General features: G+C 38.4%; 1 long non-coding RNA gene across 1 annotated transcript in view; it reads left to right on the plus strand.

Moving 5' to 3' along the window:
* The first annotated feature begins 438 nt into the window (after positions 1–438).
* Positions 439–19,897, plus strand: part of LOC138156365 (uncharacterized) — a 39,651-nt gene continuing 20,192 nt past the window's right edge. Inside the window, exons 1-2 of the long non-coding RNA XR_011167131.1 lie at positions 439–589; positions 17,104–17,267. This is a non-coding gene — a long non-coding RNA (uncharacterized lncRNA). The remainder of the gene's footprint in view (positions 590–17,103; positions 17,268–19,897) is intronic.

Here is a 19,897-nt window from a genome sequence, read left to right on the forward strand (position 1 = left end):
TAATATATATTATCTATATGCATATACGTATATAATGTGCTTGTCATCTCTCACATGTGCACCTTATGAGTAAAGATTGTGTCACTCTTTGCCTTTCTATCCCCAGTGCCTAGCAAAGTTCCTGGTACATAGTAGGCACTTTATAAGGATTTGCTGAATGAAAGATTCATTGAGCCAGGATTCAATTTCCAATCTTCTGATTTTAGACCTTTCTTTCTCATGGGCTCTTCTTCTTAGTACACCATATTGTTTCTCTAATACCAATGCTGGCAGAGACCCAAAAGAAAAGAGATGAGAAAGACCAGCCTCAGAGCTGTTAGGGACTTGACGAGTGATCCTGCCATCTGTTGCTGTCACTCCTCAAACATGCTTGTGTCAGCTGGCTTGGCTCCGGGCCCTTGGAAACAAATGGCTAGGTTTTGCTTTTGGTTTGCCCTGAATTAAAAGTGAGGGAGTGTGAGTCTATTCATGAGCCAGGAATGGGCGTGTGAGTGTAAAGAAATCAACATCTTTGCTTCCTTTGGCAAGATCCCGGTCATGCCAAGAGGCAGCACAGAGAGGTGGAAAAGAACCAAATGGGACCTTCCTGGTAGGTCCAGTTTTTGGTCTTGGTCTTGTTACAATCTAGCTATTTTGGGGGCATAACCGAGAGACATCATGGCATGTTGGATTTAGGGTCAGAGCAACTCCACTATGTATTACTTGTATTATGATGGGTAAATCACTTCATTTCTCTGGGCCCTCAGTTTTCTCATCTATAAAACAAGGAGGTTGGACCAAATGACCTTGAGGCCCTTTCCAGCTGTGAATATGTGTTCCTATAACCTTAAGTAAATCATAAAACCATAAGATTATAGAATTAGAGCTGGCAGGTTATCAGAGGGCCAACCTCCTCATTTTTCAGGTGAGGAAACTGAGACCCAGGGATGTTAAACAATTTGGGCATAAGTGGGGATTTGAATGAGGGTCCTTTGACTCCAATCCCATTGCATTTTACAGTTGAAGAAGTGTTATTCTTCTATAAAAATGACAGAACTCAATGTTGATCTGAAGCTGCAAGAAAAAAAAATGAATACTTCTAGGGAAAAAAATGAAGCTTGAAGGATCGAATGACAATGGAGAAAAGAAAGCAAAGCTTAAATTCAATTTTCAATGTTATTTTGATATCAAAATGTGCTTGATGAGAAAGGGTACCTCTGTCAATCTAAGTACAATGCTACTTTCTCATCTTCTATGACTCAATTTCCTTTTAAGATAAACGAGGAATTTGAAGGAGATTCTAGAAGGCCCTTCTTGTTTCATGGCTCCACGGAGATTGGAGAGATCATGAAAGTGGATTCTGACATTTTATGGAGTTTTCTCATCTCTAAAGTGAGGACTACAGACTAGATGACCTCTGTGGTCCTTTCCAGCACTTTATGAACCTTTGACCACAGGAGGCAGCTAGTATGCTGGATCTGGTCTCAGGAAAATCTGAGCTCAAATCCTGCCTCGGACATTTACTGGCAGTGTGACCTTGGGTGAGTCACTTAACTTCTGGTTGCCTCAGTTTCTTCATCTGTAATAGCTCCTACCTTCCAAGAATTTTTTGAGGATGAAAGGAAACGATATTTATAAAATGCCATAAAGTACTGGAGAAATGCCGGCTATTTTTGTTATCTGATACTGTTCTCTCTCTTTCTAAAATTTTTTTAATATTTCAATTTATTCATTTATTTTTAGTTTTCAACATTCATTTCCATAAAATTTTCTTACAAAATTTTCTCCCCGTCTTTCCCCTGCCCCCCATCCCAAGATAGTGAGCCTACTGAGTACCCTTTCCCTCCATCTGTTCTCTTTTATATCCTCCCCTTCCCCCCCCCCAACTTTCTAGTAGGGAAAGATGGATTTCTATACCCCAGTGCTTTTATATCTTATTTCCCAGTTTCATGCAAAGCACATTTTTTAAACATTTGTTTTTAAACTTTGATTTCCAAATTCTTTCCCTTCTTCTCTTCTCACCCACCCCCACTGAGAAGACAAGCAATTCAATATAGGTTGTACATATGTAGTTACCCAAATCATTTCCATAGTAGTTATATTGTGAAAGAATGACTGTATTTCCCTCCATCCTATCCCACCCCCAACTTATTCTATTTTCTCTTTTGACCCTGTCCCCTTTCAAAAGTGTTTGCTTCTAACTACCCTCTCCCCCAATCTGCCCTTCCTTCTATCATCCCCCCTCTTATCCTCTTCCCCCCTACTTTCCTGAAGGGTAAGATACCCAATTAAGTGTGTATGTTATTCCCTCCTTAAGACAAATCCAATGAGAGTAAGGTTGACCCATTCCCTTTCACCTTCTTGCTCTTCCCCTCCATTGTGTCACTCTCTCTCTCTCTCTCTCTCTCTCTCTCTCTCTCTCTTTCCCTCTGTCTCTCTCTCTGTCTCTCTCTCTCCCTCTCTCTCTCTCTTTTAAAGCAATTGGGGTTAAGTAACTTGCTCAAGGTTACACGGCCAGTTATTTCTGGGTGTGGTGCTGAGTATCTGAGCCCAGATTTGATCCAGGTCATCCCGACACTGGAGCCGGTGCTCTTACTCGCTGAGCCACCTGGCCGCCCCGATACCTTCTCTCTTGAGAAGCAATATTCAATGGAAATTTATGTGTGGTCTCATTCAAGGTCAGTCAAGAAGCCTGACCTTATATATAGGTAACCAAAGTCTGGCAGCTCGAGTTCTGCCCCAGGAAGGGAATAGGATCCAAGAGTAGGGTTTCTCACCCTGCAGTCTGAGTATTTGTTTTCTTTTTTGAAAATATTTTATAATCCTTTATTTTGTTTTGTGCATTTAAAAATTTTATTTTGAAGAGTCCATAGGCTAATTGACCAGATTACTAATGGGAGTCTGTGATCCACAAAAAACTTAGAACTCCTGGCCTAAAGGTTCTGTTGATCCTTCTACACTCATTTAACTTTCCAAGAACATGGGGGCTCCCCCCTTCCTTGGCCTGTGGCTTGAGGGCTGCTGAGGGAGGCAGGTAATATGTACTGTCCTTATTTAGAAATAGTATTGCCTGAGACAGTTTTGCTAGCTTTTTTATAAAAAGAAATGACCTTAGCTTATCCCTAGACTAATAGAAAAATTTTCCTTAAAGGACTGAGTGATAAAAATGAGTTTGTGGTACTGATATGGATTAGACAGCTAGTTGGGGTTTTGATTCTCTAAGAGCTCTGTCCAAGGAACTTAATTGTCTTACTAGAAAAATGGGCAAATCTCTTTGGTTCAATGGAAATTTACTCCTAAATCTCAGACTTGAAGAATAGGTCTTAAGTATAAAATAATAGAAGCTTAACAAAGGTGGAGAACTTAGAAGACTCTCTCATCCCCTTGGGAAAGGTCATCAATCAATCCACTTATTTTTACAACTGAGACCTAAAGAGCCTAAGTGACCTGACTTAGGCAAGCCAGTGAATGTATGCTAAAAGCCAGGACTAGCATCCAGGTCCCTGGACTCTCAAATAAATATTCTTAACTAGTATTTCCCAAATGAGGAAGACCCATAATTTCTGAAATGGGGATTGGAGGGAAGAGAAGGGCTTAGAATGTAGAATCTTGGGGCAGCTAGATGTTGCAGTGAATAGAGCACCGGCCCTGCAGTCAGAAGGACCTGAGTTCAAATCTGGTCTCAGACACTTAACACAAAACTAGCCTTGTGACCTTGGGCAAGTCATTTAACTCCAATTGCCCTGCCTTCCCCCTCCAAAAAAAAAAAGAATGTAGAATCTTCCCTCCTTCCCTCAATAAAGAAGATTTAGAAAATATTCAGAGCAAAATAAGAGAAAATTAAGTTTATTTTCATAAGAAAAATTGCTGTACATAAATGCTTTTGACAGACACATAATTTCATGTTTAGTATTTTAGAAGGAAAATTGTTGCTAGCAGTGGTGGCTTTTTAATTTATTTACTTTGTGGGTTTCTATTTACATTGTAGAGTATCCAGATAGTTTGGGAAACAAAACACTGCTCTGCATTGTGCTGTCTTCCCTTTTCCATCAGTAAACTTCCATTTTCTGAGTCACTCATGCTCAGATCTTCACAGTAAATATTGTCTGAAAGCTGGATTTAGCGTCAGAAGACCTAAGTTTGAATATTGGGTTTCCTCTGCCAACTACTGGTCCTGTGATCTTAAACAAGTGACTTGGCATTTTCCATGTCAATAAAATGAGTGAATTGGACTTGTTGACCTGGGAGGTCCCTTCTACCTTAAAATTCTTCTAGCTTCAAATTCTATGAGTCTCCTCCAAGGTTTTTTATTTGTTTGTTTGTTTAAAGAATGTGGGTGGTTTTGATCTCTGAATTCATCCTTATGGAGAACTCCCTGTTTGAAAACTCCATCCACCGGCAGTTGGCCACCAGTCTACAACTCATAACCTTTTAGAGTTACCTGGGAGCACTGAGAAGATATAACCTCTCAGTAGCCTGAATTTTATAACCTAATTTATAACCAAAATTTCCCCATGGTCAGAGATTTAGTTTTTGTCAAAGATAGGACTTGAACTAAGGATTTCAAGACTCTGAGTCTTGAATGGATAAAGAACCATTTGCTATATTATCTCTCCTCTAATGAAATGTTAAGTCTTTTAAAGTTTTTCCTTCAACATGTCTTATATCCATTTTTTTTCCATTCTCATTGATGCCACTTTTATTTCATGCTGAGACTATTTTAACAATCCCTAACTGGTTTCCTTTTCCCTACTCTCTTCCTGATCTATTTAGGCTAGGTTCAGCCAAAAGATTAATTTTCCCAAGAATGATAACATCCTCCCCAAAATTATATAATGGGGTTACAAAATCTATCAGGTGAGAGACTGGGTGGGATAAAGCCCATGATTCTCCTGTGTCTCTGGATGAATATACCAAAAAATAGAACATCTAAAAGGGTGGTATTAGGGTAACATTGAATACTAAGAAGCTATTTTCTTGTAAGGAAATCTAGAAATAGGGGTGTGGAGAAGCATAATAAGGAGAGAGAAGTAGAAGTGATTTTGTCATTGGAGCATAAGATAATAAGATAGACATGGGGGACTTACTTTAATTATACAGGCATCTGCTGACATTCTCTGCCAAAGTTAGAGCAGCTAATGACTTTTTGATTTTTCCTAGTGATAATGCCAGTTAAGTGGCATTGTAGATAGAGTGCTGAGCCCGGAGATAAGACTCATCTTCCTGATAAATCTGGCCTTATCCTTAGCTGTGTGACTGTGGGCAAGTCACTTAACCTGTTTGACTCACTTTCCTCATCTGTAAAATGACCCAGAGAAGGAAATGTCCTACCATCCCTGTATCTTTGACAAGAAAATTTCACATGGGGTCATGAAGAGTTGGACAAGACTAAAGAAGACTGAACAACAACAGCAAAAGCGATAATTTCATCCTTCAAAAAGTGGAGGAACAAATAAAGAGAAATGAAATTCTGGAATTGATCTTCACTAACCAGGAGGAACTGATTTCTGACATAGTCCCATAAATGTAGTGTCAGGAATGTCAAGAAGGAGACTGAGTTTGGAAATGGGAGCTAAGGACGACAAAGTTTCAAAATCTACATTGAGGGAAAAAGAAGTACTGAAGAAGGGAGAGGACAATGGGTCAGTGATAACTGTTAGGAAGACAGCAGAGTTTCTCAGTTTTTTATGTTTATATATTGTTAAGCTTTTATGTTTATGTTTTCTCTGTTAATAGAATAACTTTTATATTGGAATTGAGAGAACAAAAATGACCAACAAGGAATTAATGCCCAAGATAATAAGGAGATGGTGAGAGACCATGTAAGTCCTTTGATGAATTCAAGTCACTAGCCCAGATGAACTATACTCAGGTCTTGAAAGAGTAGGCAGATGTTGACTACCAAGTCACTGACTGTCAGAGGGATTTGAAAGATCATGAAAAACAGGATAAGTACTATAATATTGGAGAATGGCAAATGTCCCAATTCTATGTATAAAAAAAGAAGAAACAGAACAGAGTCTTCAAACTATAGCTTAATTTAATTGAATTCAAGCTGAGCTTAATTTCAATTCCTAAAAATTCTAGAGCTGATCATTAAAGACATGGTGGGAGAACATTGAGAAAGGAAAGCAGTAATTCCAAAGAGTCAAGAATGGCTTCATCAAGAATAGGATGTGCCAGACTAACCTCATTTCCTTTTTTGATGGTATTACTAAATGAGTAGATTAGGGAAAAATTGTGGATATAGTGTACCTAGATTTTAGTAAATTTTTAGATAAAGTACTAATAATTATGTTGGCACAGTGAATAAAGTGTCGTGCCTAAAGTCAAGATGACTCATGTTCTTGAGTTTAAATCTGACCTCAGACACTTACTAGCTATGTGACCCTGGGCAATTTACTTACTCCTGTTTGCCTCAGTTTCCTCATCTATAAAATGAGCTTGAAAAGGATGGTGCAAAACACTTCACTATCTTTGTCAAGAAGACCACAAATTGGGTCATGGAGAGTTGGCCATGACTAAATTGACTCAAAAACAACAAGGTATAGTGCCTTCTATGGGTCAGGCATTATGTTAAGCACTTTACAATTATCAGGTCCTTTGATCCTAGCAACAATTTTGAGAAGTAGGTGTTATTATTATCTCTGTTTTATCGATAAGGGAATTGAAGCAAACAGTGGTTAAGTGACTTACCCAGAATAACACAGCTAGTCAATGTCTAAAACCAGATTTGAATTTAGGTCTTCCTAACCCTGGGCCACCTACCTACCTACCTATATACCTACCTCATACTGTACTTGTGGAGAACACAGAGAAATATGGATTTTATGATATTACAGCCAGATAGATTCAGAACTGTTTGGATGACTGGATGCATAAATGGCTGTTACTGGTTCAGTATCAACACGACAGATCTCCAGTGGAGTCCCTAGGGATCTGTATTTTATCTTGTGCTGCTTAACATTTTTATTGTCAACCTAGATAAAAGCATACTCATCAAACTGGCAGTTGACCCAAAGTTGGGAGGGGTGACTCACACCATGGATGAGAGTCAGCATCCAAAAAGATCCTTTGCTAGGCTAGAGTCCAGGTGGGGAACAAATCAGCATCTGTGAAGTTCAGTCAAAAGGTCACACTTGAGGACGTAGAGTCACATGTGGCCTCGAGGCTGCAGGTTCCCCACCCCTGGGCTAGAGTATACATAGGGCAGAGTATAATAAGATTCAACTCATTAGGGATAAATGCCAAGTCTTACACTTGATAGAGTGCTGGGCCTGGAGTCTGGAAGACCTAAGTTCAAATTCAGCCTCAGACACTTATTGCCTATGTGACTCTGGGCAATCACTTAACTCCTGTTTGCCTCAGTTTACTTATCTGTAAAAAGGGGATAGGTAATAAGAGTTTCTACCTCTCAGAATTGTTGCGAGGATCAACTAGGATAATAATTGTAAAGAACTTAGTATAGTGCCTGACAGATAGTAAATGCTCAATGAATGTTTGCTATTATAGGGAAAACCCCAACAACTTTATAAGTACAACATATGGGAAGCCTAATTAGGTTGCATTTGTTCTGGAAAGAGCTGAGGGGTTTAATGAACTTCACACACTCAACATTAGACAGCAGTAGATCAAAAACAAAACCCACTAATGCAACCTTGGGCTGCATTAAGAGAGGCATATGTTTCAAGAATGTGGAGGTTATAGTTAGTCACACAGGTGTCAGAGTGGATAAAGTGCCTGGTCTGGAGTCAGGAAGACCTGAGTTCAAATCTGGCCTCAAATATTTCCTGTGTAATCATTTAATCCTATTTGCCTCGGGTTTCTTTATCTGTCAAAAGAGCTGGAGAAGGAAATGGCAAACCACTCCAGTATCTTTGCCAAGAAAACCACAACACAAGAAAGCCACAACTGAACGACAACAATAGTTAGTCATACATTATTTTCTTCTCATCAGCCATCATTCAGAACATTGTATTCAATTTGGAGTTCCATCATTGAAGAAGGACATTTGTAAACTTTTATGTTTATTTATATATTTAATTGATTTATATTACATGTACATATATTAGACACACACACACACACACACATTTATTTGTAGAATGTTCAGAGGAGAACAAACAGAATGGTCAAGGACCTTGAGTTCATGTTATGCTGGTATCATTTGAAAGAATTGGGGACAGTTAGCCTAGAGAAGTGAAGCCTCAAGGGGGTTGTGTTTAAGTGTTCGAAAGGCTGGCATATGAAAGAAGGTTTAAGCTTTTTCTGTTTAGATCCAGAAAGCAGAATCGCAAGGCAAGGGTGTAAGTTGCAAAAAGACATATTTAGGCTGAATATCAGGAAAAGCTTTCTAACAATTTGTTGTTGTTGTTGCTTATAGTTGTGTCTGATTCTTCCTGACATCGTTTGCGGTTTTCTTGACAGAAATACTAGAGCAGTTATCCATTTCCTTTTCAGCTCCTTTTACAGATGAGGAAACTGAGGCAAACAGGGTTAAGTGACATGCCTAGGGTCACATAGCTAATAAGTGTCTGAGACCAGATTTGAACTCTTGAAGATGAATGAGTCTTCCAGATTCCAGTCCTGGCGTGCCGATTAGCTGCCTCTCCTAACAATTAGAGCTGTCCAAAAGTAGAATAAGCTACCTGGAGAGGTGATGAGTTCTTCCTCCTTGGATGTCTACATTCAGTGATTGGTATGTTAGAATGGAGATTCCTTTACATATGTGTACTAGATGGTCACTGAGTTCCCTTCCAACTCTTAAATTCTATGATTCTGTGACTCCCCCCCTCCAAAATAACATACTGGTTTTTCTTATCATTTTAGTGACTCCCTCTAAAGAATTATGGTATGTCAGAAATGTTATTTCTCTTGGTGGTCTCAACAGCTCTCATGGATTCAGTGATCAATTCTATGCTAATGATTCTTGGATCTACTTATCCAGGTCTAACCTCCTTCCTAATTTCCAATCTCACATCTCTAACTGCCTATTGGACACCTTGAACTGGATGTCTCATAGACATCTTAAATGCAACAAGTCCAAAACTGAACTTGTCTTTTGCCCTAAGCCCTCCCCTTTTCTTAACTTTCTTATTACTGTTGAGGACATTACTGTCCCTCTAGTCATTCAGGCTTACAACCTAGCTGTTATCCGAAACTCTTAACTCTCTTCCCACCACCACCCCGCCATCCAATCTGTTGCCAACACCCTTTGGTTCTATCTTCACAGCATCTCTTGAATATGCCCCCTTTTCCCATCTACCATTGCCACCATCCTGTTACAGCTCACACTTTGACTATTGCAATACCTTTAATATTGGGCTTTTTTCCTCAAGTCTCTTTCTACTCTAGTTCATCCTCCAATCTACTGTCAATTGATTTTCCTAAAGTGTAAGGCTGACTATGTTACACCCCTATTTAATTTCTGTCTCCCTTGTACCTCTAGAATCAAGTGCAAATCATCTGTTTGACTTTTTGAGCCTTTTATAACCTGGTCCCTTCCTACCTTTCAAGTCTCCTTATACCTTACTCCCTCCCAATGTACTCTGTGATCCAGTGGCAATGGCTTCCTCAGTGTTCCCTGAACAAGGCATTGTATCTCCCAGCTCCATGCATTTTCCTTGGTCGTCTCCATGCCTGGAATTCTCTCCCTCTTTATTTCCATTTTTTTAAGTTTCCTTCATGTCCCAGATAAAATCCCATGTTTCACAAGAAGCCTTCCTTAATTCTCGCTTAATTCTATAACTTTCCCTCTGTTTATTTCCAATTTGTGCTGTATATATCTTGTCTGTACATAGCTATTTGCAAGTTGTCTCCCCAGTTAAACTGAGTTTCCTGAGGTCAACAACTATCTTTCTTTCTATCTCCAGTACTTAGCACAATGCCTAATACATAGCAGGTGCTTAATAAATGCTTGTTGACATGTTGTACCAGAAATGTGATATTCACCATGCCCATGGTGGCTATGAATGTGCTGGTGTAATTATGAATCACAAAATGTAACAGGCTCTCCACATGGAGGACAGAACCAAAGCATTTATTCAAATACCAGGAAACTGAGTTGCAAAATCAGAAAGTCAAAGTCATTACTGTAACCACGAAGTTGGTATACATAGTCAATGCAGCAAACACACACATTCCCAAGCCTTCAAAACAAAACAGGCTCCCCAAGCAAGGATCCTCCTCTCCTCACTCATGGTAGCTCCTCAGCCTCCCCGCTTCTTGTTCCCGGCAGTTCCGACTCCCAGCAGTTTTCATTCCTGGCAGTTCTGGCTGGCTCTCAGAAGTTCTCAATTCAGTTCTCAGAAGTTCTGGGTCTCTAGCTTGGGATTTTCCTTACATATGGTATTAGCTCCTCCCTGTTCTGCCCCTTCCTGTTATATCAGCAAGTTCATCCCACTGTGGGATTCACAAGTTCTGGATCTTAATACTTGATACAATCATGAACTTGAAATAAGGTGTTAAGTACCTGTTTGCTTGCCAATACAAGGTGCATGGAAGATCTTCAAATCCCAATACCATTACAGAGGGTACCTTAGTGATCAGTAAGTCTACTCTCTCATTTTTGGATGAGGAAACCAAGTCCCAAAGGATGAAATGTCTTGCCAAGGTCACGGAACTACTAAATAATAAATCCAAAATTTGTCATTTAAATAGTTCACTGATGTGTTTCTTACATTAAACTCTAAGCTTGAAGAGGGCACAGATTGTGTCTTATCCTCATTTCCCTGGTGGAATGGGCAGCTGAGAACAATTTGTTCCAGTGGCCATGAAGGTGGCCAAAGTAAGCACTGTGAAGCACTTAGAGTTTGGTCAGACATTGAAATTGCCGAGGTCAATCACTGCATCTTGGACCATTGCCAGTTGTCTTAACTTTTGTCCTGCTACTGGACTTTGACAACTCTGGGAGAAAGAGTGAGGCTGATTACTTTGTGCAACTCTGCCTCACTTAAATCTTATTCATGAGCAAGTCAAGACATCATCTGTGATGTCATTGTTCCTCTTTAAAACGAAGGACAAATAACAACATCCATTGTCAAGGAAAGTGAGCTCATGATAGAAGCTTAGGAAATACTTAAATTCATGAAAAGTCCTGTGCTAGAAGTTAGGGCACTTGGATCAAAACTTTTACTTCCTATCTGTGTCACAGAGCATGGGATGGTCTCTGAATCTTTTTGGTCCTTGCTTTCTTATTTCTAAAATTACAATAAATATTGAAAATACTCACATTCATCACTATTTCAGATCAAGATTTTAAAGACTAGTTAAAATACAAATAAATGCAAATACAAGTCATTAAGATCCAATAACATCTCATCAGAAATTGACTTGTCAAGGTCCTGAGGAAATTGGGTATAGGTAAATTTGATTTGGGGAAGGAGAGAAAGAATGGATAGAATTTGAGAGGTTGGCTGCCAAAGTGGGGGTCAGAGACATAACTAGAAATTTTTGTGCTTGAAGTCAGTCCCATCCAAGATAGGGAATGGCCCTCATTTGATGGAGGGGATAAGAACAGGGCAGGAAGGAATTCTTCCTGGATTTTCACTTGGTAGCTTTCTATTTTACCTAATTAATCTTGATAACTAGGTATTAAGCTCTGAAGGACTGAAAGTCATGTCAGTACCCTCTAAATTTGGCTCTCTGGATCAAAGCCCTAGTCATTCCCACTCTAGTTATGTCTCTGACAGGGGTGTCTGTCAGACTCATTAATTTAGCTATTTTCTATAGAGGGAGCTTTAAATAGTGAATCTTGGGCATAAAATAAAGGGTATGTGTCTTAAAATAATGGTGGCATGATTATTGAGCTTAGTGCATTGAATTGGAAAGTTGGCCTTTTAGAATAGCTTACACCAGTGTTGACCCAGATGACTGAAGGAGAAAATGAGGCTGGTGACTTTGCACAGCCCTCCCTCACTTAAATCCAATTCACTGCAAGTCATTACATCACCTCCCTTCAAGAACTAAGGACAAATGACAAGGACAATGCCCAATGATTCCTTATAACAGTAAAAACACCTACTAATTTTGTCCCTTTTGACCCTCATCCTTTCAGATTGTGAATTATTTCTACCACTTATGCATGCCCCCTAACTCTGACCTTTGCCTGTTTGGGCTACGTGTTAATAATTGCTCCTTGTCCTTATAGTTCTCTCCTTACCAAATTTGTCACTGTATACATTGACCCTCCTTCCCATATATGAATGGCTCCTCTCTTCAGCTCCTTGCTGGTAATTCCCCTCATTTCTCCTCTGAACTGGGAGGAACTGTCCAGCAATGTCCTGGAAAGCTCTTGGAACTCAGAAGGGATATATTTATAAAGGGTCCCTGAATACAAACTCCACTTATTTCACAGCTCTGAGGTGAACACTGTAGTCTAATTTGGGGTGCTTTTTTTCACCTGACCCTCCTTTGCTTTATGATAATGGAGAATGGGTGTAGGGATGAGGTTTAAACCCGGATGTTCTATGACGTATGAGATCCAATAGGTTTTAGTTTCCTTGTTCAAACTGTGAGTCTCTCTGACTCTGAAAGTTCTTCTGCCCTCTATTTCTCCATTTGCAAATATTTGTATACCTTATGGTATAAATGGCTGACTTAAGATCTTCAACCTAAGAATAATACCCTGGAACCATAGTCTCAGCCTGTTTGGGCTGCCAGTTTTCTGGGTGGTCTGTATTCTCATTTCATGCCTCTCTAAAATGGGTACCCTCTTTCCTTTGAGAAGAGTTGTAAAGATTAATTAGTGTTTATAAACTGCTTTGAGATTCATGAATGAAAGGTATGCTGTAACTGCCAGATGGTATTATTAGAGCTATGTTGAGATTTATTTCTTTGAGCTTGTAGAGGACTTTGAAGATGAAAAGATGCTAAGTATAATGATTGCTCACACTTCCTATGAGGTTTTATACTCCAAATTTGTTCACTTCCAAGTCTTTCAGGCTCCTTTATGTTTTCTCTCCTTCCCCCTTCCCCCCTCCATCCCAATTTTAAAATTATTTCTTAAGTAGTGGTATTGTTCAACAAAATTGCAATTTTCCACTAATCTAAAAGAAAAAGAAACCAAAAGAAATGGTTACTAGGAACCTCATTTTATCTTCTGGTTTCAGGAAGTGTCCATTGCCTGACTCAGTAAATTAAAAATTGCTTAATCCAAAAGAAAAGTATTTAGTTTTGAGTACAGTGGAAAGAATTCTGGATTTATTGGGTGGGGACCTGGATTTGAATTCTGACCTTCAAGTTCCTCATCTGTAAAATGAGGCAGTTGGATTAACTGTTCTATAAGGCTCCTTACAGCTCTAAATGTAGGATTCTATGATTTCTCTGGTTGAACCAACTTTTATTTTCAGAACTAGATAGATTAAGAAGAAATCTAAGACAGCAACCCTGGAGCACCAATAAGTTCCAGTTGGTCCCAGTAGGAGCCCCCCAAACCACTTCCAAGCCTTTGTGGTGCTGGTGGAGAAAATTTGGGTACTAGGGATGGTAAAGAGCATTCTGGGCTACCAAGGTTTCATAGAGCTGTATTGCTTATTGCAGGAAGCTTTCTAGTGCTTTTGTTTCATAAGAGCTTCCTGTTGGAAATCAATGGATCTTCATGAATCCCAGATACATTCACAACCCTGATGGGATTTAATTCATTTCAACAAACATAGTGCTAGACAGTAGAGATACAAAGACAGAAACTGGACAGCCTCAAGGAGCTTACATTTTGCTGGAGGAACAAGACACGTACACAAAAGTATACAGAAAGTAATGCAAATTCATTTCAAGACAGAGAGAGTGTTAATACCTAGCTGGGAAATATAAAGAAAGGCCTTTTATAGGAAGTAGGACCTGAGCTGTATTTAGAAGGAGGTTTTGGACTCTGTAAGGCAGACAGAGTTCATTTCAGACCCGGGGACTGGGGATCCTGTGTGCAAACCAGCACATGTAGGAACTTGGATGTGTGGAAAAGAGACAGAAAGCCAGTATGACTAAAAGGATGTATGAAGGTGATAGAACCTGAGAGATAAAAGAATTGTCAACTTGTTAATGCCAAATAGGTTAGGGTACGCTGGTAAATGTTTAACTATTGGCTCTTCAGGGGGAAGATGTACACAGCACGCTATTAAGTTTAATTTGCATTCTTAATATTTTTTCTTTCACTGAAGTCGAGACAGTCAACAAAGCAATAAATCAAGCCCTGGTTTGTACACCTTGTCGGTTTCTGAGGTGTAAATGTTCACCCAGAATTGAACAATTGACTCTTGATCCTAGTTCAAGCTGGCTTCAGCACATCGTTGTGGAAGACAGAACACCCTCAGTGGATTGACCTTGAAGCCCTTCCTTCTCTCCATCATTGTTGTTTTCCCGCCTTGCTCTCTCAAGTCTGTAGCATATTGCTTTGAACCCTCATGAGTTGTCAATAGTTGTCTAGATGGTTTCTGAGTAGCAAATGATTTCTGTAGGGGGCTAAGCTGTCCTAATTCCAAGAGCATCCTATTTTAGTGAATGTAACCTAAGTGTTGGGCCATAGAATATGGACAATGAATCTCACTTAAGCCAATATAAACTGCAAAGCCAACCTCACCTGGACAGTGTCCAGATCTTTTGCCTAGCCCTGGTCATAATGTGCCTCTAGTCTTCCAGTCACCTTATTCTGGGAATTGCCACTATTTTCGGAATTGTACTATTAAGGATAGCTGAAGATGAAAACCGTGATCATGAATCTCTATTTAAACAGCAAAAAACCTTCTGAGCAGAGTGATTTGGTTATAGTGTCTATATCCATAAGTGCCATATGAAGAGAATCTTTAAGTAGGGGTGAGTTGGAGAAAAAAAAAATCTTTCTTTTATTTCTTTTTTTCACTTAAAAGTAGGTGAAAATTTTAGGTGACATGAATATATCTTCTCTTTGGAGTGATCAGATCACACAGCCATTTTATTTGAAATATTATTACTGGACTTTATTGGACACTTGGAATTTTTCTTTGTTGCTTAACAAAAATACAAGAGCTGTAGGTGAATAGCACTCTATGACATTATAATCCTACTTTAAGAAAATATTTTTAAAATTGGCAAATATTTTTCAAATGAGTATGTTAATTTACTACATTGGTCATGTCTTAAGTTGCAATAGTTTCATAGTTCCCATATTTACTTTATTATTGGAATCATTTTTGAGTTCCTCTTAAGATTGTCTCAATTCTCTTACTTTATATTTTATTTTTGTTATGCCTGATTATAATTTTATTTAGGAACTGCTGTGGTTCACGTGGCTTAAATCATTGAAACGAATTTTGCTAAATTTAAGTTTTATTTGTATTTTTGGTGAATGTTGAGTATTTTAAATACTCCTCTTTCATGGAAAGAAATAAGTTGTGTATGTATGCATGTGTGTGTATATGTGTTTACATTTTGACATGTGACCTCTTATTTTGAAGACGTCTGAGAATATTGTAATTTTAGCAAAAGCTTTAGATTGGAGGTGGGTCTTTTACAGTAAAATGAAATATTGATATGAATAGACATTAACTTGAAGACATTTATTCTCAAGAAAATATTCCATTTCGTATAATCTACTGCCTAGCATGGTTGACATTTGACCCAATTATTGAAATAGATCATGAAGGAATCATTGTGAAGTTATCTGGTCTTATAACTCTAGTTATTGTTTGTGATGAGGATTTGACTACCACCACAATATTGGTTGCAGAGATCTATGTGGGTAGAGTCTCCAAGGTGCGAAGTCGATGTTTCTCCTACCTTACTATACTCTGATTCATCTGCTTGTTCTTTGGGAAAACCCACCCTAATGATAACATCATCTTTTATGATGTCTGTTGTAAAGAAATTTTAAAAACTCATAAAAATGTGTTTGAAGGTTTGGAAATATGGCTGAATAAGGAAACATGGGTAGAATCTTTGCAGTGAAAGACAATTTGCAAGTCATCTAGTCCAGGACTTCTCAAACTTTTTCCACCCATGACCCCTTTTCTCCATTTCATCAGTGTTCATTGACTCGCATGGCCTGATAGCATGTACAATGCAAAGTGTACCTGCTTTGTGTTCAGATCCAAGGTTGTAGTGAAGTTGTTTAAAAGAACATGGGCAAGTGCTTTCAGAAACACCTCTGATTCATTACATGTTTGATTTTGGATTGATTTTTGGTCGTTGCATGTTCAGAAACCTTTTACTCTTGTCAAATTTGTCATGGCCCCGTATGTGGTCATGACCCACAGTTTAAGAAGGGCTCATCTAGTCCAACCTTCCAAATGAAGCACAACTCTCAACAAGTTCCCTGAGATATGGTCACCCTAGTCGGAGTACCTCCAGGAAAGGAAATCAATTGTTTCACAAGGTAGATTATTCCAACTTTCGACTATTCTTTGAAAACTTCTTCCTTATATTGAGATGATTGAAATCTGCCTTGCTGTAGGTTTAACCTTAGTTTTACCCCTTGGGTAAGTCTTTCTTGACAAGATAGCCCTTCAAATATTTGAAGAGAACTCACATCTTTTTATCTAGGCCGAATATCCCAATTTTTTGCACTGTTTTCTTAGATGCCACGGTTTCCACACACTTCCCTATCATCTTGCCCTTCTTTGCATGTACTTCCACTTAACACTGTTCCTTTTCAAGCTTAGTACCCAAAATAAAACATAGTGATGTCGGTGTTGTTTTTCAGACTACTGTAGGTCCATATCCTGTCTTTTTCAGGAACTTATGCTTTGATTAATATAATTAAAGGGTAGATTAGCATTTTAAAAATAATAGGCAAATTATAATGTTGAGTCAGTGTGAGCTCTTGGTTAACTAAACTACTTAGATATTTTAAAAATGTTATTTTTTAAAAGTTATTTATTTATTTTTAACATTTTAAAAAAATTTTGAGTTCCAAATTTTCTCCCTCCCTCCAACCCTCCATCCATTGAGAAAGCAAGCAATATTCTATTCATTACTTGGTCTTGGTAAGTTCTTTCAATTAAATATCATCCTCAAAAGGGCAAGGATTTCAAAAGATAAAATTGTTCAAGAGGGATAACAGCCTCTCTCTCTCTTTCTCTCTCTCTCTCTCTCTCTCTCTCTCTCTCTCTCTCTCTCTCTCTATATATATATATATATATATATATATGTTTTCAGTACAAAAACAAGTTATCTAAATGAAGAAGGGAAGAAGGAAAGGAAGGAGCATATGCACCGATGTGAGCTCCAATAATCACATATCTGAAAAATTCATGTACGAAAGGTGGAGAGAAGCAAAGATGAATTCAACTGAGTTGTAAGAACCTATAAGAATGTTGTGGGTAAGGGTCAATAATACTCATTGAGAATGACCTGAAGTTTGTTTTTTAAAAAATATAATTTAAAGTTCATGGAATAAATGCTACAGATAATGTTGAGATGATATCTATCTGGTTCCCTGTAGCTTTGACCTTAGGAGTTCTTTCCTCCTAGAGAGCTACATAGGAAAAAATTTCATCATTCTTCCATATGATAGACCTTCAAATATTTGAGGAGAATGCATGTCTTCTTTTATCGAGGTTAAATGTCCCTAGTCCTCTCCATTGTTTCCTCAGGTGCCATGGTTTCCAGACCCTTCACATTCACTATTGCCCTTCTTTGCATGCACATCAACTTGTCAGCGTCTTAGTTGGGAGGACAAACAGAGCATGAAGAACAAAGACAATGCATTGTAAAGAATTCAGACTTTTTCAAATTTTCCCATTCTTGTTCTGTGTGCTTTATGTAATGCAGTAGAAGGTTGAAATTGACATTATAAAATCTTCAGTCAGATCCTGCATCATCCACTTTCTACCTGTGTCAACTTGAACAAATCAATCCAATACAACAAATTATGGCTATTGGATGTAAGTTTCTTGAGGGTGAGGATTGTTTTTCATCTTGTCTTTGTATTCCTATCACCGAATATTTTTCACTTGGAAAGACTTTAATAAATACATTGGACTGGAAGACACTGAGCTAGACACTGGAGATACCAAGGAAAAGATGAAATAGTCAAAACCCTCAAGGAGTTTACATTTTATTTCATCTTTTTCTCTGCTGTTTCCTCATATCTACTAGAAATAACCTTCTAGAAATCTTAGAGACAACGTTCGAGGTCCTCCCAATTCTGATTGTATTTTGTTTAGCCTTAGTATTTCTGGTCTTTGGTTTTTCCCAGGGACCTAAATAATAAAAGTAGAAATGGTAAAAATATCAGATGGAATAAAATGTTAGGTTTTCAGTAAACCATATAACTAATAGTCTTTTGAAGTTTCCACAATGTCATTTCCATCGCTTAGAGAACCTTCTAGACTTCTGTTGCTAATTATGGTTTTAGTTAGGGAGAAATATGTGTAAATCTGCTTCATAGGAATATAGACATGAATCTGTTTTCAAGACACTTCATTGTAAAAAAAATCCCTTTCCAATTCCAGCTCTGGCTTTGGCCTCCATTCAAAAGAAGCCACTACAATGAAATATTTTCTGACACCATATGAAAATAGTCATCCTTGATGTGTGCACTTTTATTCATGGTTCTGTTCCTAACAGCTCCCATAAATAACAGCTGGGTGTGGTTTTTTTTGTCTCCCAGAGAAGCATATTTCTGACTAGAAGATGGATAGATGTATGTCACTTTGACCCAAAAATAGTTCTTGGATAATGATCCCAACATGTAAATAACTTTACTGGTACAATTTTCATGTGAGATTCTTATTGCCTCTGCTCCACTCCTTGGTGGAGAAAGCACAATGGTGTGTGACCATGGCATTTCTCCCAGTGTGTTTCATGAACTTCAAGATGTGTGATCCATTAAACAGGGATGGGGAGGAGAACTGTATTTTCTTCTTGGCTTTGTCACTGATACGCTGTGGGACCTTAAGAAAGTCACAAAAATACTTCTGCAGATTTGTTTCCCCATATACATCATGAGATTAGTACTTGCCATCAGTATAAAGGTTAAATGCATAGAATCAGAGCTGCAAGCAAACTTGGGAGTTTTACAATCCTAATCCCCTATTTTGCATATGAAGAAACAGTGGCACTCTCAAATTAAATGTAAATTATTTAAGGGTTTGAGCTGTTTCATTCCCCCCTCCCTACTCATATTCCTGGTATCTCATACAGTGCCTTACAAGCCAACCCAATATGAGAGGGTTGGGCTAGATAATCTCCCCGAGTGAAATCTGTGATTGAGTGAGATATGTGTGTGTCTATATCTCTATCTCTGTCTCTATCTGTGCACATTTATCAACATTTATTTTATTTTTAATTTATGGAATGAAACAAGACTTTCCATAACCTAGCACAATAAAAAAAGATGATTACACATGGAACTGCAAATCTACTATACACAACTTGCTATTCCTTTCAAATATACAGCAAAATTATCATGTACATTTCTTTTTTTTAACCTTTTCTCTACCCTTCTCTCTGCACCATTAAATGCCCACTATGTGAAAGGCATTCTGCACATTTAAAGAGTTAATGAGGTGTTTTTAGAGCTCTGATCCAGTTGCACTGCTATCTTTATGGTTCTACAGATATTCTTAAGCAGCAGGATGTCTAAAAGGCTCTTGAAAGAAGTCAAATAGCATGTTGCTGTTTCTTTATCCAGATAGTGGTCGAGCATTTCAAAGTCTTCTAACAGCCCAGAAAATAACCTACTGAAGCACGGATATGGTGAGATGAATTTGAAAAGGCAGGTGGGAGAGGCTTCTGGTTAGGATGGTGATGTGACCAGAGAATATCTGACAAGCATTCCAGATAAAAAAAATGATAAAGAAAACCAAAGGGATATAGAAGATCCTCCATTCAGTCCAAAATTGCATGAAAAGACAGCCAGAAGGCAGCAGAGGCTGGAGAGTAGTCTCATGAGGGAAGGTCTGGGAGAAGGGCATGCCTTCAATCCTATGTATGCTTTGGCAAATGG

This window comes from Petaurus breviceps, unplaced genomic scaffold (assembly GCF_028583685.1).
Source record: "Petaurus breviceps papuanus isolate PSGF00001 unplaced genomic scaffold, PetGlider_PUasm1.0 154, whole genome shotgun sequence".
NCBI lineage: Eukaryota > Metazoa > Chordata > Mammalia > Diprotodontia > Petauridae > Petaurus > Petaurus breviceps.